The sequence below is a fragment of the Pinus tabuliformis genome, chromosome 4_1 (genome assembly GCF_031772625.1).
Source record: "Pinus tabuliformis cultivar Carrire ecotype Pingquan chromosome 4_1, CPIR1, whole genome shotgun sequence".
Classification (NCBI taxonomy): domain Eukaryota; kingdom Viridiplantae; phylum Streptophyta; class Pinopsida; order Pinales; family Pinaceae; genus Pinus; species Pinus tabuliformis.
The window spans coordinates 471,411,184-471,438,284 of NC_142303.1; positions in this window are offsets into that span (position 1 = coordinate 471,411,184).

A 27,101-nucleotide genomic window follows, 5' to 3' on the forward strand; every position below is an offset into this window, starting at 1 on the left:
TCTAAAGATCACACCATAACCACAGTCTTCCAAAACTACACAATAAATGAGATTTTTTTTAGGCTTAGAACATGCATGACATCCTTGAGCATGAGAGGGGAGTCTGACTCCCTCTAAAAGGTGAATGTACCAATACCGGTCAAGTTGTACCTTTCTTCATCCCCTACCTTGATGTGAATTTGGAGATATTTCTCCTCCAGGTCACTGAGAAAATCTCTACACCCTATCATGTGGAACAATGCTCCTAAGTCCAAGTACCACACACTCCCAATCATCATGCTGGACATCCATGCAATAAGGGCAAAGTCTAGCTCAAACAGTGAAGCCAAGGCTTCACCTGTTGCTCCTCCTAAGGTCTTCTTCCTTGCCTTTTTGTGTGGACACTTTATGGCATATTACCTGTATTCATGACAATGGAAGCATTTAATTTTTGACAAATCTTTCTTCTTTCCCCCTTAGCTGGATTATAGTTTGGTTTGATATTTCGCCCCTTTTCCCTTCTTTCTCTTTCCAACCAATGCAATTTTTTCTTCATCCTTGTCCTTGGATGAGGTCCCATCTATCGTATTCCGCCTTATTTCCTCCTATACCAAATCAGACGATAAGCGTTCATAATTCGATAGTTTCTCCCTCCCGTTCACTGAATCTTGATAGCTATGCTAGCTCTTGGGAAGGCCTAGAAGGGATAAGCTTACTAAGTCATCCTCTGAAATAGTAACACCAACTACTCTAAGCTCATCACGAACTTGTGTGAACCTGCTCAGATACTGTGGGATAAAGTCATTCTTCTACATCTTGATATTTCAAAACTTACCCTTGAGTGCCAACTTCCTATGGTCACTACTATTCTAGAACAGATTTGTTAGTGCTTACCACATTACATAAGGATTTTCTTTCCCATGGAGATTGGTGACAATGTGGTCCCATACTACCTCCAATATTATTCTCCTCGCCTTGTTTACGTCTTTCTTCCACTGAGCAAGGTTCGGGGCATCAAATTCCGTTGGTTTTGCAACATCTCTCTTGATGTATTATAGCAATCCATTGTCATCAAATAACTCCTCCATGTGATCCTTCCATGCGATGAAATTAGAGTTTCCTTCCAATGCATACTCTAGCCTAAGACCATTGATGGTTATCTTCTCAGCTATGAAGAGATCCTGCTAAACTGAACTGCAAATTCGAACCTCCTAAGAAACAACTTTGAAATTCCCACTATAATGTGAATCATGCTTTAATACCATGTAGAAATTGTGGTGTAGATTTTCAACTGCTCATGAATTTTTTTCAAAATCACAAAACACAAACTTACTCTACTGTTCTGTGGAAATTAATTCACAACTTAGAGAAAAAAATTCAAACATGCAATAAGAAATAACACACATGCAAACAATATTTTTTCCTGGGGAACACAATCTGCTAGAAACCCCAATGCTTGCTTGAAGCAATCTGCTCACTAAGAAGCTCCGACCTAGGCTTAGTCAATTTCTTCCTTTGCTTGAACCCCTGTTTCCTTGCACAATTCCTTGAGAAATTAGGCCACTATTATTTAGGAATATTTCCAAAATGGATTGCGCAATTCTTAAGTTTGATCATCTGACTGTATGCAACAATCGTACACTCAAGACTAGTCTATAATTGATGTTACACTGCCTTGGAATCTCCACCACAACCAGGGAACTCGAATTCTTTGCATGCACTAATTATTTTGGGTTGATTGATTGGTTAACTAGATGATCACTGAGTTTGACTAAAGTCCCACTACATAACTAACCTTCCACTAGTTCCTCCAACAGTTAGAACTAGTTCAACTGAAAACAACTTGAGATAACTGACTTTGATTGCTACAAATTAGCAATCACAAATGCTTAACTGAACTCTAACTTATCCAACTCGAATTTGCTAAGTAAACTGGGTGACACAAACCATGTCATATAATTTAATTGCATCCAAGTTGTCTGTTGATGTGGATATTCAAATTTTCTCAATTAAATAAAATTTTTATTGTTGCATTTTTCAACAATCCTTCAGGTGAATCTAATTCATGTTGTTGATGACAGTCAAGAGTTCCAACACGACAATGTGTTGATAACAGCAACCAATGGATAGAAGTAGCGTTCAAAATAAATGAAACAATAAAAAACACATATTAAAACACAATTGATCGAGACTCTGAAAAGTACTCCAACTATGTTATTGCCCATCCACGTTCAACGAAAGTTCCTCCATCGCTCCTCTCACGAAGCACACCTCTGTTGTCGACCTTCATCACCTTAAATCCCATCAATTGTTGTCGGCCGCCATCGCTTCGCTTCTTGAAGAACCCATCAACAACGTAAAGACAGACCCTTAATCCTTTACCTTTTTTTACTAGCGCCTCGTATTGAAAATTTTAAGACAAAAGATTTATTTTGTCTTAAAATCACCCTTCGTGTAGTAGTGCCGAATGCAACGAAAGACATGTTGTCTCAAATCGTATCAGCAGAAATCAAAGGGACATAAGAGGAATTGATGTCCGGGAAATCTTGCCAGGAAATGTTGTCGCATTCTTCGGATTTGGTTACCCCAACAAAACAAAGAGCCCAACAAATCATTGTCTTTATATAAGATAACGTGAATGGTAAGTGAACTAGCAATCTCTATATAGGCGCAACACAGTAGTAGCCTACAAGCTGGTGAACTTAGGTCGCATTGTCAAAGTCAATTTTGTAGTTGTTAGATAATATTTTCTTAAATTGTTATGTTTTTGCCTTAATTGTTAATTGTCTTAAATGGGTTTCGTCTTAAGTGGTCATTGTCTTAAATATAAAGTTTTGTCTTAAAATATTTTTGTCTCAAACTATTTTTGTCTTAAATATAAAGTTTTGTCTTAAACTATTTTTGTCTTAAATATAAAGTTGTCTTAAAATATTTTTGTCTCAAACTATTTTTGTCTTAAATATAAAGTTTTGTCAAAATATTTTTGTTTCAAATTGTTCTTGTCTTAAATATAAAGTTTTGTCTTAAAATATTTTTCTCCCAAACTATTTTTGTATTAAATATAAAGTCTTGTCTTAAAATATTTTTGTCTCAAATTGTTTTTGTCTCAAATTTTATATTTAAGACAATTTAATTGATATTAAATTTTAATGTAAAATAACTAAAATAAAAAGTGATTTTTTAAGACAAAAGATTTCTTTTGTCTTAAAAATGTCTTTGTATAGTAGTGAGTTAGGATAAAGGAGAAAATGAACATTGATAAAATAAGAACAAACTTTCATAAGTTCCACATTGAAATAGAATATGGAACGATGGCTAAAATGACATAGGTGAAAAGAATTTGTTATCTCTATGATACTAAAAGAATTGAAGATAAAGAACAATTTCTCTTAGAATGTGTGAGATACACTCACATTAAATCTGAATTTCACAAACACTTATTATAATATTGACATTCCTTTCTTTTTAATTAATTAAATTTATAGTATTTTAGAAATTTTCTCTCTTAAAGATTTTAAATAAAAACATTAAATTCTAAATTAAATTTAATAATTAATTACTTTTCATGGGGTTTAATTAATCAATAATAAGTAAAGTGGAAATTAATAATAACCACCAAAATCATCATTAAAACAATAAATAATTACATATTTGAATTTTTTTTAAATCTAATTTAAACAATTTTACAATATCTTAAACAATTATATATATATATATATATGAATTTTTTTTATTACCAACAAATTCCACGAATATTGTTGTACCGCTAAAACAACCCCAAAAGTGGAGCAGATGAAGACAAAATCCCACGTTGACAAAAGAGCCCACCTCATCTAATCCCTTTTTGTTACTTGTTTACTTCGGTGAGACTCTTTTAATTCAGTGGTCCTTTTCCTCTAGAATTCTCTTTAAATTCAGCACCCCTTTCCCACCGTAACTTCGTGGGCATTTGAATCGGTGCCCTTCGTTGAGCTAAAATTTCCAAATGCGACTAAAACCACGACAAAGGGACATGTCATAGCCTAGAGCGTAATGTGCGCATATTATGGATCACTAATCTCACTGTTTTGTTTTGTGTTTTTTTTCTTTTCTCATCTCAGGAAAAACCTTAGGCAGGCCCACCCGAAGGGGCTGCATGCCTAGTCATCTCATTATTTTGTTCCCGTGTGGGTGGTTTTTTTTTATATGCTCGACGCTTTCTTTGCCGAGAAGAATGGCGTTGCAAGAGTGGTTTATCCACCTTTTCCTATTTGCTTCCCATTCAATGTTTCTATATTCACGAATTTACACTTAATGTAATTAAAACTATAATTACATTTTTTTATATTATTCACGAGTTTACACTTTAGGGATAAGAATAATATCAAAAATATAATTACATTGGCGAGTTGCACGTTTGCACCGTAATATGGTTATCTATTTAAGCTTTACATGATAAGAATTATATAAATGGAAATTATATTCTCGTACAACTTTATCAATTTCAGTTATAATCTTTTTATAGGGTATTTTAAGATTAGTCCATATTATGTGATTAGTTATAATTTTTTTTTATAAGGTATTATGTGAGAAGCTCTTCTCAATTTAATGGAACAATATAGAAAATATAGAAAATTGATTTTATTATTTTAAAACTTGTTCAGAGTCTCGTTTTAAGTGTAGATTCTAAATTTAATTTAGTTTTGAGTCGTTTTCTATGATTTTATTTATATGTTGATTTTTTTCCCATATGTAATTTTTAAGGGTATAATCAAAATATTAATATAATTAGATGGATTTTTTTTATTCTCATTTTTTAAAAGTAAGTACAACAAGGCTTTGAGTTAACGGTTTAGGGAAGTCTTGCTTGATTGCTAAATTGAAGAGCTTATTTTTAATTTATCTCCTTACAATTTTACTCAAATTTCGAGCGGAGCACTTATTGTATGTGGAATTTAATTTTTCATCTAAAGAATACCCATGTTGCATACTTTAGATGGACCTTACTACATGAAAATTGTGATTGCAATAACATTTTTGTATATATTTCACATTTTTCATGTAGTAGGGTCCACCAAAAGTATAAAACATGGGTACCCTTTGGATGAATAATTAAATTATGCATCCAACCAGTGCTCTTGCTGGAAACTTGAGTAAAATAGTAGGAAGATAAGTTGATAATACAAGTTGAAAAGTAGTTTTTCCTTTTTCCTCTCCAAAACTTGATGACGTAATCTAATCTTATTTTAGTATTTCCACTATCATTTTATAATATTCCTTAGGAAGCCTATTTTAGACCTAAAAATTTCTTTAATGCAAGAGAGAGAGAGAAGGGAGGGTACAAAAGTGTAGAGATGTGAGAGAGAGAGAGAGAGTGAGAGAGAGGGTCTCATGGGGAAGAGGAGATAGGGATGGCGAGAGAGAGAGGTATAGAGTGAGAATGTAGAGAGGGAAAGGGAGGAAGAGAGACAAGTGAAGGGGGAGAGAGAGAATGAGGGAAGGGGAAGAGTGGGAGAGAGACAAAGAGGAACAAGGAGAGAGGGCGAGAGAGTGAGTGAGAATGCAATAGAGAGAGAGGGAGGAAGAGAGGGAGAGCGAGAGTGGTGAGATACATGGGGCTCTCTCTCTCTCTCTCTCTCTCTCTCTCTCTCTCTCTCTATATATATATATATATATACAATTTTCCATGTCTTTCTTCCTCCCTATATCCTTATCTCTTCTTCTTCTCTCTTTCTCACATTTCCCTCCAATTATATATCTATCTTCCTCCCTATATCATTCTCTCTTACTCTCCCTCATTCCCTCCATCTCTTCCCCACCATCAATCTCTCTATCTCTCACTCATCCTCTCTCTCCCCCCTTCTCTCTCTCTCTCTCACACCCTCTCTCTCTCCCTCCCTAACTACAACCACCCCTCTCTCTCCCCCTTCCTTTCCTTCTTTATCCCTCCCTTTCTCCCTTAATTCCTTCTTCAAAGCAACCCCAATTAAGTTCTCTCTCATTCCCTTTGTCTTCGTTCTTCCCTCCCTCTCTCTCTATGTATCTATCTCCCTCATATCCTTTTCTCTCTTTATCTCTGTCTTTGTTCTTCCCTCTCTCTCTCTATGTATCTATCTCCCTCATCTCCTTTTCTCTCTTTCTCCCCTCAATCCCTCCCCCTCTCTCTCCTTCTCTCCTATCCTCCCTCCTACTTCCTCTATTTCTCTATCCCTTCCTCATTCACAACACTCTACCTCCAACTCTTTGTCTTTTTCTTTATGCCCTCCAACCTTTCTCTATCTCCCTCCCTCACTCGTCACCCCTCCCTTGTTCTATTTCCCTTGTCATATCTCTATGTCCCACTCTTCCCCTCTCTCTCTTTCTCTGCCCCTCCACCCCCCCTCTCTCTCTCTCTCTCTTAATCCATATTTCACAAAAAAAACCCCTCCAACTCTATCTCTTTGTTCCTCCTTGTGTCTCCCACAACTCTCTGCCCCACCCGCACCACTCTCTCTCTCTCTCTCTCTCTCTCTCTCTCTCTCTCTCTCTATATATATATATATATATATATATATATAGAGAGAGAGAGAGAGAGAGAGAGAGTTGGAATTATTTTCATATAGACAAGACAAACCCTAAATTTTAAATGTATTATTAAAAATAAATTAAGAATGTTTAATATTTTTAATATAATTTCTCTTCACATATATCAAAAAGAGAGAGGTGGCATTATTTTCATATAGACGAGACAAACCCTAAATTCTAAATATATAATTAAAAATAAATTAAGAATTTTACTGTTTTTAATATAATTTCTCTTCACATATATCAAAAAGAGAGAGGTGGCATTATTTTCATATAGACGAGACAAACCCTAAATTCTAAATATATAATTAAAAATAAATTAAGAATTTTACTGTTTTTAATATAATTTCTCTTCACATATATTAAAATCTTGATATACATTCCTTGTCAATTTCCACTATAAAATTTTTGGGCCATAACCATTTGGGAAAAAAATTACATGGGGAATTATAGGGTATTAAGATCTACAATCTAAAAAAAAAGGATTGTTTAACAATCTTAAGGCCCTTTTAAGTTGCACTAAAAAAAGGCTTTGTAAGGATATAATGAATTTTGTTGATTAAAACAAAATACAAAATGAAGATCGTAAATTTTGAAAAAAGGTTGTGCACAAGAACATTATGTTCTCTGCAACTCTACAAGTTTTTGTAGCAAGGTTAGCATGGCCCCTGCGCAAGGATGACACGCACAAATCGAGAAATGGTCCCAAAAAAAAAAAACATAACAATGATAGGAAATCTAAAAATTTGAATAGTTAAACCCAATTTCTATAAATAAAAATTATATATTTAGAAAGCTAATTCATTTGTCTACATTTCATCTTTTAACACCATCTTAAAATTCATTGTGTAAGTACCTCTATTCATTCTTCCAGGTTGACAAATTGTTGTTTTTCCAAGTTTTCTTTGCCACTAGCACATCGCTAGAGACCATCATTAGCTTGCACCCACCTAGGTCTATGGTTAGAGTCAGACTCATGATCATTTAGTGTGAAAATTTACTATTTGGTTGTGTATAAGGATATCAAGTATTGCATAATCTATGACACTATTTCCAAGCCAATGAATACAAGCCCTTTGGTTGGATTTTAGCCACTTCATTAGAATGTTGTAGATTATTATATTTTTAAACTATAGATCTTGATTAACTCAGTAACAAACAAATTTTTAAAACCTTCCAATTTATTTTATATTCTCTAGCTAAAACAAGATCCTCATCTAGCCATAAAAGGATTAAGGTTGGAATAATTATTTAAAATAATAATTTAATTAGTTATTGTTTTAACATTCAATTCTTTTAACACAATATAAATATCATGTTTTAAGTCATTATAAATATAATAAAACAATTTATGCCTCCAATTCTTTTATACCAAGAATTTTTTGTTTGATATTAACCACAAGACATATCCTTGTGTTTTAGGGATTTTAAATTCTTCATGCTCTAAAGTTTCAATAATCAATATAATGTTGATTTCAAAGGAGATCCAACTTTAAGGACTTTAAATTCTTCATGATTAAAGTTTCAATAAGCAATATAATGTTAATTTCAAAAGAGATCCAACTTAACATAGGTCATCTGCTACATGGAAAGCAACAATAATCTTTATTTTTTTAATTTCCTTTCTTCAACTTAATGTGATGGAAAAAAATCTTCTTTCATAAATTTTTTGATCTTTTTAAACTCTAATTTTTATTAAATATACCACTTTTACTTAGATGGGAGTGGTCTATATTGAAATTTGAGTATAGAAATTTCAATTCTTCGAAAAATAATTTTTTTTAATAATTGTGATTTGATAAACTCAAAATATTCTTCGTTTTAGTCACAATCAAACAGACTAAAATAAAAGTTTTCAGTTGAGAGAGCTAGAGAACTAAATAAAAAGGACTCACTCCAAACTTTCTCCACTTGGACCTGAGAGTTGATTAAAAACTAATATATTGAATAAAATAAACCTCCATGTAGCATGTTTGTAGTATTTCCTTTCCATTCATTTGTGGTTAAAGAAATGTATTAGCATGTGGATCAAGCAGTTTGTTTAGTCATGGTACTCGTCTTAGCTACTGAGTGTGTGATCTGTATTACTTCCTCATAGTGTGATGGTTAGCCTAGGTTTTAGGTTTTAACCCTTAATAATTTTTAGTTTTTATGTTTTAGGTTTATTATGTTTTATTTTTAGGTTTAGATTTTTTTTTAAGGTTGGTTAAGCCATATACACCGGTTTATACTTGAAGTTTATTAATTTAGGTTGAAAACATAGATTTATTAATTTAGTTTTAAAATTTAAAATTTATTATTTAAAGTTTTACTAGTTTATTGTTTAGGTTTATTATTTTTAGTAATTAGGTTTTAAGTTTTATTATTCATTTGGATTTATTTTAGATTTTATTAATTTATGATTGTAATGAGGTAGTTGTGTTATATTTGCTTTGGTAATCAGATCATAGCTTAGCTTGGTTGTGTTAAGTTTATAATAATAATAACGTATAATATTAGATTTATAATGTAATATTGGGCTTATAAAAATTCTATTTAATCTAAAAATATGATTAACAGTATTAATATATATGCCCTTATCTATATATATCAACCAAATTTATTAATGTAGTTGTGTGCGTATATCAACAACATTTATTAATGTAGTTGTACATATGCTTGATATATGTGCCTATAGACTTATATTAACCAAATTTACTAATATAATTATGTTAATTATATTTACTATAACTTATTTTAACTTTGAGTTAAACTATATTTATACTCTATTATTTAGATATTTTTAATTACATAAAACAAAATGTTTTAATTTATAAATGATATTAACACGTAAAACCTAATAAAAGTTCAGATTCATTTAAAAATAATAATAATTACAATTTAAAAATAATAATAAAAAAAATGAAATAAATGTTTTGCTACAAACACAATAAATCTTTCCACTAAAATGTCTTCTAGAATTTCTCTACCCAATGTGATGGAAATAGACTCGTGGAAACGGCAGGAAGCGAATTGACTTCGACCACATTCTTGTAATTTAAATTAAACAACACGTCATTAATCGTTACATTCTATGCATTTTATCTAAGAAATATATATGTAATCATTAGAATGCACGATTTTTTTGTAATGTAAAGGTAACAATCTGGAAGTCTCATAGTTTCCCTGCCTAGTCTACATCATTATGCAGAGGCGTTTCTTCAGGGCCCCGCTACTTTTTGACCAGACCACTTAATGTTGCCTGCTAGTTTTAGGCCAGCGTTATTTTCCACACAAGTCTCCTTTGTATTTTGTTTCCCAACGCGTGCTACCACCTGTTTTCTTCCCATGATTCGATATTCATATAATTGATAGCTGCTGGCTTCTGGAAGCGAGTTGAAGTCAGAGGTGTTAATTTATATTCAGAGACTTAGACAGCAATAGTAGAGAATAATTCACAGACATAGACAAATGGAGAAACAACAAGATTACTTAGTCAGAAACAGCGGAACAGAAATCACTTCGCATTATATAACAGGCTTAGGCATTGGCTTGTTTTCCTTGGCCAAAAAAATTACAAATTTATAAAACCAAAAAAAAAATCTAAAATCATGGGTAAATTTGGCTGCACACTTAACAAAGTGACCACCTTCTTTATACTATTTGTTCACATGAATATTATTTCCCCAATAATGCATCAGTATTTTTGTTAAGAAAAAAATAAAAATTACTAGTTCAGGTCAACTCGAAAACTTGAATTTTCGAATTAGAAACCGGAAATTTTTCTTTGCTCCGTGAAAAAAAATTAATAATTTACTAATTCAATTCAACTGAAATTTTTAAAATTTTCGAATAAAAAAGTGGGAAAATCGATACAAATTCTTTAAGTTCACACTGACGGATGTCCAACTCAAACAAAAAGCATGAAAAGCACGATCCGTAAGTTTCAACATTCCCGTTAACAAAATTTACAAGAAGGTTTGTTTTCCTAAGCTTTGCATGGGCACTTGTTAATTCACATGTAACAAGGTTTGTTTTCTTAATCTTTGCATTTGCACCTGAGCTTAATCTAATTTGGAATTGGAAATCTGGATTGTAAATTGGAGTTTTTGCGTGAGAGTCAAGTCTGGTTGACTTTGTGTTTGGTCATACAAGTTGTCCGTATTTTATCTTGATTGCTTTGAATTTAATTTGAATGATGATTTTAAAAATATTATGGAATTAACTCAGTAAAATGAGGTTAATCTAACCATTTTTTGATTTCAAAATTTAGAATGCTTTTTTAATTTGATGAATAAGAATAAAATTAACTACCGATGGGTATTAATAAACTTCGAGATCATTATAAGGGGCTCAATTCCCAACCAAGTGAGTGTGAAAATCCAACACCCTCACCCCTACCTCCTCAAAAGCAAATAAAATCAGGGAACCAAACCTAGGCCAAGGCTCTGATACCATGTTGAAGTTTTCCATTACACCAAAACTCGCAGGGATTAGTAAACTTCCAAACCATTATCATTACCTTTTGAGTGATCCAAGGGTGGATCTCTAAATGGTAGTTAGTCCACTTGATGGATTCCCAATGAGGTGAGTGTGAAAATCCAACACATTAGCTATCAAAGTAGGTATAAAACCTTGAATATTCCAAATAGAGACATGCCCAATTGAAAACCACACACAAATATATGTTGCACTAGTCGTGGAGACAAGGGGACGAGTTTCCGGAACAACTAAAGTGCACCCTTTAATTTTTAGGGGACAACAAGTTGGGGATGGTAAGTAATTCAGCATAAACATGAATGATAAATTAAAATATAAAAATTAGAACTATTACTAATTTTGAAATCCAAATTACAAAATAAAATACTAAAGTCTAATACTATATAAGCATCATTACACATCACAAAAACAAATCTAGTCATCATTGCCCATTGTCAAGAACTTAAGAAGTACTACTAGTTTGCTACAACTTACAATCAACTACTGTCTACATAATCATTCTATGATGCATGATGAATCATTTGAAAATTTAAGTAACAACTAGACTTTAAAGACTAAAAATAAAATTTAATAAAACTATAAACATGAACACATAGTCTAGAAATTAAGAACCCTGGGGGACCTATCATTAGTGTAATGTATATCATAACCATTCAGAATCACTATTATATACTAAGCAATGTTTATTTCAAGAGTAACAAATATTATGTACAAAAGTAATAATGTCACAAAGTGAAATAAATTATATATAATAAAGGTTGTTTATGTTAATGTATTCAGGGAATTAGTTGATTGGTTCCTAAAATGAATAATGGAGCTTGCTAGGTATATAGACAACACCACTAGTAATTTAGTATTACATTGATATATCATCTAGTCTTTCTGGCATGTCTCTTGCATACATTTAACATGGTATTAAAGTCATGGTGATTGTGACATAGAGAAACTTCAAAGATTCATGCCAAGAAAAGGTTTGTCACAAACATGGAGAAAGAGACAAGTTCAAATTAAGGGCAAATTAATTCATGGAGTATAGTGACTATAAACTATAATAATGAATAAGTCATTAAAGTTTAATTATATATCCCAAATTAAAAGTCCCACACTTCTCCTAGTTGCTCAACTCTTACCTCATATGAAACCTTCGCTTGAGTTCTCTCAACTCTATTTACCTTTGTTGCTGCAAATGGAGTTATTTGTTCAACGTTTACCTTCGCTCTCCATCTCAGACTTCGCTCGACTCTTACCTGCAAAACTCGCAACTTGTGTTTACCTACAACATTCGCTTGATCTCATTGTTTACCTGCAACCTTCACAACCTATGTTTACTTTCGTCGACGTGTCCTTGTAACAGTGTTTACTTTCGTCGTCGTCATGTAGTGTAGTGTGTAGTATGCGATAGGTTTAGTTTAGTCGATAGGTTTAGGTTGCGATAGGGTTTAGGTTTCAAAATTTGTTTTTTAACTTTTTGGCTATAAAGTTTAGAACTTAGGTTTTAAATTTTTATTTTTTGAAAGCTTAATGTGCATGATATCGAGTGACGTCCTAAGGTACCCTGAAAAGTCGCAATTTTTTGAGGGACAAACCGAGGACAACTTAGAAGTCTCTGAGTCCCCGATGAAATCCCTGGCCAATTGGAAAAGTTTTTGACGAGTTTCAAAATACCCGAATCATCAAGATGAAGTAAACACCATAAATTTTTCTGGAGACAAATCCCCCCATCTATATATATATATATATATATATATATCCAAAACTAATAACTATACACAATTTTATATTCAATTAAAAAAAATGTTAAAACCACCAAAAACATGAATAACCTTAACCTCATTATGAAAACCCTAAGAGGGTCCCCTAAGCATGGAGATTGAATCATAATGAAAAACCCTAGCTATATCCTTATCTACATGATGAACAATGAAGCCCTAGATTCTAATGCATGATCTTAACTGATCTAATGATGCATGAATAAATGATTGGCAAATAGGATGCCCTAAGCCTTAACCTTTGAAGATGCCCTAATCCTTATAAATGAAGAATACATACAAGAACCCTAGCCCTTGTCCTTGATGAAGATAATAATGGCATGGATGATTGTTGAAGGTCACATTTAAAGCTCTAATGAAGAAGCCTTAGATGCCCTAATCCTAAAATCTTTAAGGCCTAAAATCTATGAAGAAGAAGCCACAGACATAAAATCCTAAAAGTTGCCATAAATGAAATAATGATGATAGTTTCACAAATGTTATTTTATTGATGATAAAATGACCTTATCTAAGGATGTAATTGGCATCGGATTGTAGAGGAGGTCAAGAGCTTTCCAACAAGCTATTACACGCCCTTTAACTCTTCTTAGATTAGGAGAAAATGAATTTTTAATATAGAATTTTATATTTTATCCTAGCCGACTTAAGCCAACTTGTGTAGGCTTGTTTTCCTTGGACAAGGGACGTGTCTATTCATCATAGGTCAAAACCAATATATATTGGAGTCTGAACACCTGATTCTAGACAAAATTTTCGATGAAGAACACAGTCAAGAGGATAGAGGCAGAAAAGAAGCCGAGGAGACAAGGAAGATCACTGTTGGGTTAATTTTTTATTGGGAATACCACAGACCTCTAGAAGTTCGAATTGCATATTGTGGTTATCTTGTGAAAGGATGTAGAAGACATCGTTGTTTGGTCACCTCAAGGAGAACGGTAGCCACCTGTGGGATGCTCATTTAAGGCTCAAATCTGTGTGATTGGGTAAATCATCTCTTCTTGCTCGGACTATAGACCTATTACAAATTGTAGACCTGTGGAATTAAAACTTATTGTGGATATCTGCAAGGCAGCTGGAGCTACTATTTTTTTTTAAGCTCAAATTATTGAGGAAACTCAGAAATAGCTAACTCATACTATAACCTGGTTTTGTTAACAATGACATTTTAGAAGTTGAAAACTTCACATTGCCTTAATCTTGGACTTGTTGATAGTTATCTGTGATAGGTACATTTATTTGTGATAGCTCGTTGACCATTGTGGAGCCCTTCAGTATCTTGGAACAATGAATTGCAGATATGTGGTAGTATCCTATAGGAGCTTGGAGCAGTGTTGTTTAGGCTTGTAAGAAGGCTCAAAACCAGAGTAACAACTATAGAAACTTGGAACAGGAACAATTTATTGTTTAGCTTCAAACCTGTGGAGAAATAAGGGCTCGTAACATACCTCATTTTGGAACCGTGGAAGTGTTGTTGGCCTAGAATTATCATAACCTCAGACCTTAGATCCGATCTGTGTAAGGCTCCTATTGCAGTACAATGATAGCCTTGAAAACAAATCAGTTTACTGAATGTGGAATTACAGAAGGAAGCTTATCTCTTGACCAACATTTGAACTATAGTCTCAGTCCTGTAGTAGCTAGCCTCAGTAACTCGGACCTACGTTATGAAGCTCAAGAACTATGAAGAGCTTGTGGACCTTCAACAAGTGATGAATTTGGAGGTGTTAAGGACTTGTGACCTAGTCAAGGATTTGAAGGCTTGAACAATGAAGTTTGGGGTTGATTTGAAGACATCATCATTGAGAAAATTCTGAAAAGCACTGTTGGAGGCTTGATTAAAGATTGATCTAAAATATTGAAGCCATCATGAGGTAATATTGGATAATTTTGTTTGGGTGACATGAAGAGTTGTGGAGACACCTTCATGAGAAGTCAAATTTGCCATTAACGAGCTAATTTCCTTGGATATCGTTTGAGGGAAATGTTGAAGGTTAAGATATTGCCAAGGCTGGTTGCAAAGATATTGGGAGCCTTGAAGAATCATTGAACTTATCTTGACAAATTGAAGCAGTGGGTTGGAGCACTAGAGGATAGGATTCCTCAAGAAGACCAGGTTGGAGCCTATATCAAAGATAGGGTTGGAGCCCTAGAGGTTGTAGCCTCATAGAGACAAGGTTGGTGCCTTGGGAAGATAGGGTTGGAATCGTAGAGGTTGGAGCCTCGTGAAGTCCAAGTCGGTGCTCGCCAAAGTACAGGTTCAAGCCTCGTGGATTGAAGATTGGAGTCTTCATCTAGGGTTGGAGCCATGATCTATTATTGTACTTGATTCATTGTAAAGAGGATTGGAGTCCTCATCATTTTTTATTAATAAAATTATTATTTTATCATTGTTCATTTTGTGTTTTAATTATAAGTGATCTTAACTGGTAAAAATAACAATTGAAAATAAATATTGATTCAACCCCCCCAGTATTTCCAACATGCTAGGATAAGCATGGATGACAGAGAGACACTAGAAGCAAGGTTTCCTTGTAGAGACACTGTGGTTTTGGATGTGCAGTACTATTGTTGTGTATATGTTGTGCATGTTGTATATCCAGTGATTGTACCTATGGTGATGTGTACGTGTAATATTTGTAGTATTATGTACATATGATGTTGTGTGCGTGTTGTATGTATGGTCTTGTGTGTACATTGCATATGCATTGCTGGATATAGATGGTCCTATGTACATGTCAGATATGCGGTGTTGTGTACATATTATACTGTGTGCATGATGTATATGCAATGTTGTGTGCATATGGCGTTGTGCGCATATTGGATATCGAGTGTTGTGTACGTGGAATGTTATGTACATATTGTATATGCAATTCTATGTACATATCGTGTTGTATGCATGTTGTACATGTGGTTCCATGTACATATGATGTTGTGTGGATGATTGTACAAGTGGTGTTGTAAGCATGTGGTGTCGTGTACATGTTGTACATGTGGTGTTGTGTGTAGGTGGTGCTGTGTTACATGTCGGGCATATGGTGTTGTGTACATGTGGTGTCATGTACATGTGCATGTGGTGTTGTGTACATCTAGCGTTGTGTACACGTTGTACAGGTGGTGCAGTGTACATGTGGCATGGTGAAAATGGTGTTGTGTACATGTGATGTTGTGCACATGTTGTGCAAGTTGTGTTGTGTACAGGTGGTACTGTGTACATGTTGTACATATGGTACTGGTGTTTGTGGTATTGTGTGCATGTCATACATGTTGTGTTGTGGGCATGAAGTACTACGTATGTGCATTGTGTAATTGTGGTATCGTGACATGTGTATTTGTGTGATATACTTTGTGTACGTATATGTATTTTGTTGTACATTGGGTGTAGGTATATGTATTGTGTGGTAGTGTACACCAGATGTAGTTGTATGTATTGTGTTGTGTTGTACATTGGATGTAGGTGTTTGTGTTATATGTCATGTGTAGGTGCATGTATTACATGGTGTTGTATGTCATGTGTGGTTGTATGGGTGTGATGTACACTATGTGTATGTGCACATGGTTGAGGAGAAGGCACTAAGTTTTTGTCGGGTGTGGAAGCGGGTCTGTAGTGCGTACAGAATAAGGACAAAGGTAGAAGTTAAGGATTTATTAAAGGATAAGTATCAATATTTTATTTCACTTTTATTATGCATGTGATCTATGATTCTGACTTGTGATGGTTACCTGTGATTTATGATTGTGGTTTATGACGATTTCATGTGATTCATGATTTTAATTTATGATGGTTGAGTTTGAGCTAACCAAATATGATATGTTTATTCATGATGATTTGGTCAAAGATGTTAGTTTGACTTGTTGTCACAAGAAGTAAACAAGATTGCAAGTGTACCTTATTGACAAGCTACCAATGAGGTATGATGTAAATTTATTTCAATTTAATTTAAATCTAATGGTAGTTATGTGGTTGGTACAAGAAAGCATGGGAGATGCCCAGGTTGGGTGGTTGAAACCGACTACAAGAATTAGTAGCATCAGTGAAAGAAATTGGATAGGTAGCAGTACGTTGGTAAAGCATTCAAGAGCAGGGCCATTGTGAGACACTGGTACCTAATAGTGTCCATTGATTTCCATGAGGATGCTATGAATGGTATGATGGTTTGAGGCAGATATATGCCTTGGTTGTTGACCTTCTGATGCGAGGAATCCTTTCCAAGGGATGGATTCCCCAGGATAGGGGATGTCGATGAACTTGGAAGGTGAGTGACTGCACGGAAGGGGGTGACCAGATTTCCAAAGGGACATTATAGCAGAGAATGGAACTTTGGTGATGGATTTGTTTTGGTCATTAGAATTTCTAGATAGAATTATATGCACATTGGGAGTGCTCCCTAATGAGTCAGTAACTATTTACTGAGAGGACAAGTAGCGTAGGATTATAGCGCTGGACATTAGATGCAGATTTGACCTTGCAGTGGATCCTGGATTTCTTGGGAAGGAGGTGAATCCTGGTATTACTTTGAGGGTGGAGGTGTGAGCCTTTGGATTCCATTGTTGCTGATGTGGGCATTGTATCCTTTTATTTGCTAGTCTAGCAAAAGTGAATATGTGTATATGTGGTTATTGTAAATACTGTAATGAGCTATGTTAGAAAGATATAGTAAATGATATGTTTGTCATGTTTTAGTAGAGGACCATTGTAAATAGTGCAATGAGCTATGTTATAAAGCTCCATGGTAGTATGTTTGGTTGCAATGGTCTTGCTAATTATAGGTGCCATTGAACACCAAGGACGGTGTTCCCCAAGGGGGAGGGTTCTGTAATAGCCCTGGTTAAAAATCCATGTAAAAAATATAAGACCACAGTCATGGGACACGTATTCCAAGCTGAATGGTGGGAAAAACATCATAGTGTGGGTGTTCATTTCTGTTTTTATGGCTAAAGAAAATTGGAAAAGGAAATGGCAAAGGATTTGGAAAGGTAAAGAGACATTAATTAGCATTTAATTTATGAAAATAATGGAAATTAGGAGAAAAGGAAGGTGAAAGGTCACAGGTTGCATGTGAGGAGGAAAATTAAGGAAAATAATGGAAAATGAAGAAAATAGAGGCCTAATTGATAAAAATTATTTTGAGGATAAGTTGGCAAGCTTTTGACAGGTTTTCATGGAGCTCTCTTTTATTCTCTCTCTCTCTCTCTCTCTCTCACACACACACACACACACACACACACTCTTGGACACTTAGAGTTTTCTTGGAGCACTTTGGCATTGGATCAAGAAAGGAAAAGAAGGCAAGAGGAAGGAAGAAGCAAGAAAGGAAGAGCAGGATCAAGTAGCTACATCGAGATTCTTTGCAGGTATTAATTTGCATGTGTGTTTTCCTTGCTAGATTTGGCATGCATGGTATTGCATGTGGTTATATGCTATTATGGCATGGGTTTTCCTAGGTGTGATAGTTTTTCAACTTAGCTTTGCCATTTTCAAATAACCATGGTGTGATGGGGTTCTCATGTTTTGGTTGAGCTGGATTGTCGGATGGATTCGAAGTCGAGTGAGGTGGATCTCTAAATAACTGAACACATGGCCTAGTAACCCGTGAACTGGATTGTGGGTTATGGTAATCCGATTTTTTTGTTGCCTTGGTGGGCCTTGGAATCCTCGACCAATTAATGGTGGGATATAGGGTAAATCCTAGATGTTGTTTCCCTTTATTAGGCCTAGGAATCCTTGGTGGTGAATGGCGGGATATGCGGTAAAGCCTAGAGGGTGGAGTCTCGGTTTAGGGCCTAGTGATCCCTGGATCAGACTATGGATTGCAGTAAAGCCTGAGAGACTAGGAGATAGAAAATTCTTCACAATGTAGGTGGAGAAATCTGGTGGCATCCATGCTTGTTTTAGCCTTGTGATCTAGTGTGGATTACAGTAAAGCCTAGATTCTATTAATGAGGGTGAGGTGGTTTAGCCTTGGGATTCCCTGATTGGTTCTTTTGGTTTGAGTCCTGCATTCATGCTTGGAATATGCCACGGGGGTGAATGGCTTAAGAGAGAATTGGCTCAACCATTCTATGGTCGGGTGGAACATGGTAGTCCCATCCCACGTTGGCGTTTACATTCATTAATAAGAGGTTCTTTCCTTGGTATCTTATGTGTAAATGTATTCGTCTATATGTGGATTCTATGGTTGTTGTATCCCTGATATTTATGTTTCTATTATGTTGGTTATAAGCATGTTTTATTGCAATCATGATGTATGGCTTTCCTCATGTTTTGATTTGTAAATGGATGGATAATGTATCTATGACATAATAGATGATAATGCAACTGATGATATAAGGGAACAATTCTTCTTAGCGACACTCAGATAAGTATGAGACCCCTATGCTCAAATATCTTGTTTAAACCTATAAATTACATATTTGTGACATGTTTGACAAAATGCCTGTCATGGCTAGTAGGGGTCCAGTCAAGTCCTTGTTTAAGTAATTTCACATGTATCATTGTTCCGCTGTGATATTTCACTTCTGAAGGTGTCATTGAGTTCTAGGTAGTGACCTGGGCTCCGGGCCTGAAAACGTGGCTCAAATCTCGGAGACACGAGCAAAACACTGAGCAGAGAAGTCCCTTAATGCATGCATACCCATGTTGTGGGAGCGTCTGGAGCCTCCTAGATGCATGCTTGTCCATATCAAGGGAGCGTTAGGGGGTTTAATGGTCTAAAACTTCATTTGGTCTCAAGGGTTGGTTACCTAAGTAGTTGGGATGGCCCCTGGGAGTTCTGTTGTTGATGTGGAAGGTTTGTATGGTGTGTTTCCATCAGTTCCACTTCCTTAAGGTGACTTAGGAGGTTGAATCATATCATAATATATTCTCGTCACATGTTTACCCCGATTGGCCGATTACTTGGGTAGATGTGGGAGGAGGGTGTTACATCTTCCCTAAAATTCAAAAAAAAGTTTTTTTAGCACTAAGAAATCATTTCGTAGTGCCTACAAGTTTTTAAAAGAGCACTACAAGATCATTTCATAGCGCCTACAAGATTTTTGTTGAGCGATGCACAAAAGGAATTTATGGGCTGGATTTTGGCATCTAAGGCTCCTTTTTGGCTGTTCCATTGCTATTAATTTGTGGTATCAGAGCCATTCTCGCATTGGGTTGTTTTTACAACATAGGGAGATGGATATGCGAGCAAGAAGAGCACAAGGTTGAGGAGGGAGACCCGTAGCTAATGCAGAACTCCAAGAAGAGATAACAAGGCTGCAAACTCGTTTAGAGGCCATCGAGGCAAGTAGGCAAGGAAGACCCTTAGGTCAGAGATGACAACAGATCAAAGGAGAAAGCTAGAGCAAAAAGAGCAACACCTATGGATAAATCTTCGAAAGTTAAATTATTGAGGTCAGTGTTCAACTAAAGTTCAAGACCAAAACCTAAATTGTCTACCTTTGATGGCAACCTAGTAGCCAAGGATTTGATGGATTGGATCAATGAATTAGATAAGTATTTTGAGCATGAGGAGATTTAAGAAGACACGAGAAAAAAATTTGTTGTAACCAAGTTGAAAGTTCATGTTTCATTGTGGTGGGACAATTTGCAGGATGAAAGGAGAAATAGGGGAAACCATTGATAAAGAATTGGGACAGGATGGTAGCGAAGATGAAGGGATTTTTTTTGCTGAAAGACTATCAATTATCCCTCTACAGGCATGTGCATAACCTCAAAAAAAATTTGTTTATAGTTATAGATTTTATCGAGGGGTTTTACAAGGTGAATTTGAGGGTAGGTTATGTAGAAGACAATCTAGAGAAAACAACAAGGTACACCAATGGTTTGAAGTTGGAGATTCAAGATGAAATCATCATTCTTTCTCCAAGGATGATGGAAGAAGCATATCATTTTGCCTTGAAGGAAGAAGATAAGATAAAAAGGAAGAAGAATTCAGGAAGAATCCGTGGTTTTGCTAGAGGAAGAGGACAGACAGTTAGAAGGGGGAAAACTTCATCTCAAAAAAAAGACGAAAGTAACCCAAGGAAACAAGGACAGTAAGAGAAAGAAGTTGAATTCAGAGGAGGAAGAACTTACTGGAGAGGTATAGGTAGAGGAAGAGGAAGAGAGATTGTCTATCAATGTTACAAATATGGGAAGATGAGTCACAAATATTTTGAGTGTCCTAAGAATGAAAAAGTAGGACAGAGAGATGCATATGTAACTCAGCCAAAAGTAGGAGAAGCACAAGCACATGTGGAAAAAAATGCACCAGAGTTGGGATAAGATTTAATGATGAATAAAGTATTTTTAAAACCAGCCAAACAGACTTTTGAACCAGCACAAAGAAGAGCCTTGTTTAGGACTATTTGCAAGGCCAGAGGAAAGTGTTGCAAAGTGGTGATTGATAATGGAAGCACTGGAAATCTAGTTTCCACATAAATGATTGAAAAAGTCGGATTGAAAAGGTTGAAACACCCAACACCATATAAAGTTTCATGGTTGTAGAAAGGTCACCAATTGTTGGTGAGTGAGAAGAGAGAAGTGGAGTTCCAGATAGGCATATATAAGGATAAGATAATTTGCTACATAATGCAAATGGATGTCTTCCACCCCCTTTTGGGTCAACCTTGGAAATTTGATGGGAAGGTGGTGCATGATGGAGAGAAAAAAACTTACAAGTTTGAAAAGGATGGTATCAAGCATACTCTTGTACCATTAAAGGAGGAGAGTATATGGCTAGGACAAGTAGCTCAAAAGCATTGTTGTTAGGAGGATAATTTCCACAACAAATGGAGAAAGAAGAGGTCAACTATGCAGTGGTTTACAAACCAAAGGTAATACTTCTGAACAGTGGAATTGCATATTTACCTGTTGATATTCAAGAGATGTTGCATGAATTTAGTGATATCGTGGTAGATGATTTTCCAAGTGATCTACCACCTAATATAAGTATCAACCATCACATAGACTTGATATCAGGAGCAAGCGTTTGGAATAAAGATGCTTACTGAATGGTACCCAAGGAGAATGAGAAAATAAGGAAACAAGTTCAAGGACTACTGGATAAAGGAAGAATGGATAATGGTATATGTGCACAAATTCTAGAGCAATAAACAAAATCACAATTAGATATAGATTCCCAGTGCCATAGATGGATGACATGATGGACTATTTGAGTGGGGAAACCTACCTTTCAAAGCTTCATTTGAAGAGTGGCTACCATTAGATCTAGATCAGAAAAGGGAACGAGTGGAAGAAAACTTTCAAGACCAATCGAGGAATATATGAACATCTAGTCGTGCCATTTGGACTGACAAATGCACCAAGTACTTTCATGCAGTTTATGAACGAGGTCTTGAAGGAGTTCGTTGGTAAGTTTTTTATTATTTATTTGCATTTTATTTTGATTTTTAGCCAAACAAAGGAAGAACACCTTAGGCATGTAAGATATGTTCTAGAAATATTGTTGCAAAAGAAACTGTTTATTAACCTGAACAAATGTACTTTCATGAGGCCTAAGTTGATATATTTAGGCTTTGCCATTTCAAAGGATGGAGTGAAAATGGATCCGAAGAAAATAGAGGAAATTGTATGTTGACCTTCACCCAAGAACATTTTCGAATTTATGAGATTTCATGGCTTAGCTAGCTTCTATCGGAAGTTCATCAAGAACTTTAGTGGTATTTGTGCACCCATCATTGAAATGATAAAGAAATATAGACATCCATTTTGTTGGACAATATCAGTAGATAAAATTTTCCAGCTCTTGAAGAGGAAGATCACCGAGAAACCAATGTTGAAACTACTTGAAATCAATCAGCTTTTCTAAGTCAGATGTGATGCCAACAAAACAACCATTGGAGAAGTATTGATTCAAGAAGGTAAACCTATTGGATATTTTAACAAGAAGTTGAATGATACAAAACATAAATACTCCTCTTATGATAAGGAATTTTATGTGGCGGTTCAAGCTTTGAAGCATTGGAGACATTGTTTGATGCCTAAGGAGTTTGTTTTGTTCTCTGACAATTTTGCATTACAGTATATAACACAACAACATAAGTTGAACCATTAGCATGCAAAGTGGGTGGAATTCCTACAATATTTCACCTTTGTTCTGAAACATGTGAGTGGACAAGAAAACAAGGTAGTCGATGCTTTGACCAAGAGGAGTTTGATCATGCAGGAGTGCCATGTAAATATTTTGGGCTTTGATTATTTGAAGGACTTGTATGAGTATGTTTTTGATTTTCGAGAGGCATTTGAAGCATGCAAGGACCTCGTGAGAAGAGATGGAATCCCATAGAGGGAGTTTATGTTGTAGGATGGTTTTTTATTCAAGAACAACCAATTATGTATTCCTCGTTGCTTAATGATATAGAATATGTTGCAAGAAAAACACAATGGAGGATTGGTCAGGCATTTTGGTGTGGAAAAGACACTTGGGTAACTAGAACATTTTTATTTATGGCCAAAGATGAGGGAAGATGTGCAGAAATATGTGAGAAAATGCAAATTGTGTTGGCATGCGAAAGGGAAGATTCAAAATGTTGGACTATTTACTCCTTTTCTCATTCCCAATAGACCATGGGACTCGGTGAGTATGGACTTTGTTTTGGGTTTACCAAGGACGTAGAGAGGTAAGGACTCCATACTTGTAGTTGTGGACATATTTACAAAGATGGTTCATTTTATACTATGTTGCAAGATTAATGATGCTACATATTTGGATCATTTGTTTTTCAATGAGATTTTCTAATTGCATGGATTACCAAATAGTATAATCTCTGAGAGGGACACCTGGTTCACAGGGCATTTTTGGAGGACCTTGTGGAAGAATCTTGGAACAAAATTGAACTTCAGTACAACCTATCATCCACAATCTAATGGGAAAATTGAAGTGGTGAATAGGGTTCTCAAAAACATATTGAGAAGCCTTGTGGGTGAGCACCCCAAGCAGTGGGATCGTGTGTTAGCACAAGTTGAGCTTTCATATAATGATTCACCAAATATGACCATAAGGAAGAGGTTGTTTCATATTTTGTATGGAATGCATCCTAGAGGAGTTTGTGAACTGAGAAATTTGGGCAACCTTGAGTAGAGAAGTGTTGATGAAGAGGATTTTGCAGCAACAATGAGTGACTTACATGAGGAGATATAACATAATCTACATGACAACAACTACAAGTACAAATAAAGAGCATATTTAAGAAGAATAGAGGTAAACTTTAAGGTAGGGGACATGGTCTTAGCCCACTTGAGAAAGGAGAGATTCCTAACAGGGGAATATAACAAACTCAAGATGAAGAAAATAAGACCTTGCAGGATACTCAAGAAGTTTTCTCCAAATGCTTATGAATTGGAGTTAGCTATGGGCATAGGTATCTAAACTATTTTTAATGTGGTTGATTTGTATACCTATCAAGTTGGTGATGAAGGTGCATCTACAACAAATGAGGCCAATGGAGAAGTCAGTGAACAAATTTGGGTGAAGTAGATTCTTATGACAGTCGAAGGTATGGAGGCTGAAATAGTTCTGGACACTAGAGTTGCAAAGAACACTAGGGGAAAATAGTATCTGGAGTTTTTGGTGAACATGAAGGATCGTCTGATGGAGGATTCTACATGGATGAGTGTCGCATCGCTACAAAAGGGAGGTTGCTCTATAGAGGACCTTACATTAGAGAAATTTTGAGGTCTAAAATGGGCCTCCTAAGGAATATTATAAATTAATAGTGGAAATAATAAAATAAGATTAGATTACATCATCAAATTTTGAAGGGAAAAAAAAAATAAAAAAATTGAACTTGTATTTTCAATTTATATCCCTACATTTTTATCAAATTTTGAGCGGGAGCACTCATTGGATGTGGAATTTGATTCCTCATCCAAAGAGTACCCATGTTGCATATTTTTTATGTATCCTGCTACACGAAAAATGAGAAATACATGAAAAATTGTGATTTTTCAATCACATTTTTTCATGTATTTCTCATTTTTTGTGTAGTAGGGTCAATCAAAAGTTGCAACATAGGTACTCCTTCAATGACGAATTAAATTATGCATCCAATGAGCGTTCCCACTCGAAATTTGAGTAAAACCATAGGGAGATAATTTGAAAATACGAGTTGAAAAAGTTATTAGGGAACTTTTGAGGTCTAAAATGGGCCTCCTAAGGAAATTATAAAATAATAGTGGAAATAATAAAATGATATTTGATTATATCATCAAATTTTAGAGGGAAAAAAGAAAAAACTATTTTGTCAACTCGTATTTTCAACTTATCTCCCTATGGGTTTACTAAAATTTTGAGCGGCAACACTCGTTGGATGCAAAATTTGATTCCTCATCTGGGGAGTACCCATGTTGCATACTTTTGATGGACCATACTACACGAAAAATGAGAAATACGTGAAAAACGTGATTGCAATCATGTTTTTCCATGTATTTCTCATTTTTTGTCTAGCACGGTCCATTGAAAGTGTCCAACATGGGTACTCATTAGATGAGGAATCAAATTTTGCATCCAATGCGTAATACCACTCGAAATTTGAGTAAAACTTTAGGGAGATAAGTTAAAAATACGAGTTGAAAAAGTAGTTTTATTATTTTTTAATCTTTTTACTTTTTTAGTCCAAAAATGGTGAATCGTCCCCCATGGTTGACATCATCATATTTAATCCTATTGGTTCTTATAAAGTTTATTTTGGTTGTACATTTTTCTTAGGAAGCCCATTTTAGACCTCAAAATCCCCCTAATGAGTCTTTTTTTATTTTTTAATATTTTTACTTTTTTACTCCAAAAATGGTGAATCATCCCCCATGGTTGACATCATCATCTTGAATCCTATTGTTATGTCACTATAAACGATGACATATAGTATCGCCTAAAAGCTATAATTTTTCTATACACAAACAATTTTTATGGTTTTATAATGTTAACATTAGGTTTTTGTTATAAAATGTTCAGTGGCATCATAGCGTTGCCGCATTCTGGACAAATTCCCGTGGGCTATCATGACGCGTTGCTCCTATATCTATATGCGATATATGTGGCTACTCATTATTTGTACTCGAAAGGTTATTTATGCGATCTACGAACTCCTTGGAGGATGTCGACGACGAAGCTCCATTGAATGTTAGCACTAGCAAAGCCTTTACATAACCCAATGGTTAGCTTTTCTTGCAATAACCATGTTTTGAAAGCCCCATCGCATATCGCCCATCTCTCGGTGCTAACTCCTCCTTTCAACATGCATTCTTGACGAACACGACCGACTACTATTTACACTCAATTTCAACCTGTAGCTTCCAATTCAAATTTGGATACCAGGTAGCCAAATCGAATAAAATATTGATATGACCCATGCTATGCACACATTCACTGCCACTTAATATATATATGTATATGTATGTGATCTATAAGTTAAGGTCATATATATGTATTTGATCTCCTATAAGTTAAGGTGGCCTCGCTATGCAAAATAAAGCATTCAATATGTAATCATAGTACTTATAATTAGAGTAAATGTTATAACGCCCCTCTTTGTAGATCTCGAACTTTCAACTTGTTTGTTTTGACCATATTTGTTTGGTTTTGGGTTACTTCATGGGTCTTCCCTAACGTTATTTTCCCCTAAATTATTTTTTTTAATGCTTCAATTTTTTCTTTTTCTATATACCCATTATTTATATATTACATTTTTATATCTGATCAAACTTTATATATTTCTTAGTATTTCACGTCATTTACACCCCAACCATAAATGTTAGGTCGTTTTCCATTTAGCACATAAAAGATTTTATAGATAACATGAAAAAGGTCGTTGACCTTTATTAACAACTATGGGGTTGCAGGATCACTATCATCAATCTTTTAAAAATAGTTTAGACGTTATATAAACACATAAATAAACGATAGTGTAATTAATCAAGTAACATAAATAACACGACATTATCACTTTAAAAAAATTATGCACATTTTAAACATGGAGGTGTTTTTCATACCCTCTGATTATCACTTTAAAAAATTATGGACATTTTAACCATGGAGTTCGTTTTTCATACCTTCAAACAGATTCTTGTAACTACATAGACGCGATCAGGGCCAAACAACGGAAATGTTGGAGGTCTTCTTTACACCTTCAAATGGATAATAGAAGCTATTAGGGAGGGAACGATGGAAATGCCCTCAAAAAATTAGAGATTAGATTTCCAAAGTTTGTTTGCATCGATCACCACATTCCGACGGAGATCTAAATAGCGACCGAGATCTGAGTAGCATTGACTCAGGGTTGAAATTGACCACTACTTTATATTTGAGCAGAGAGGTCATAAGTAGCCATCGGACTCTG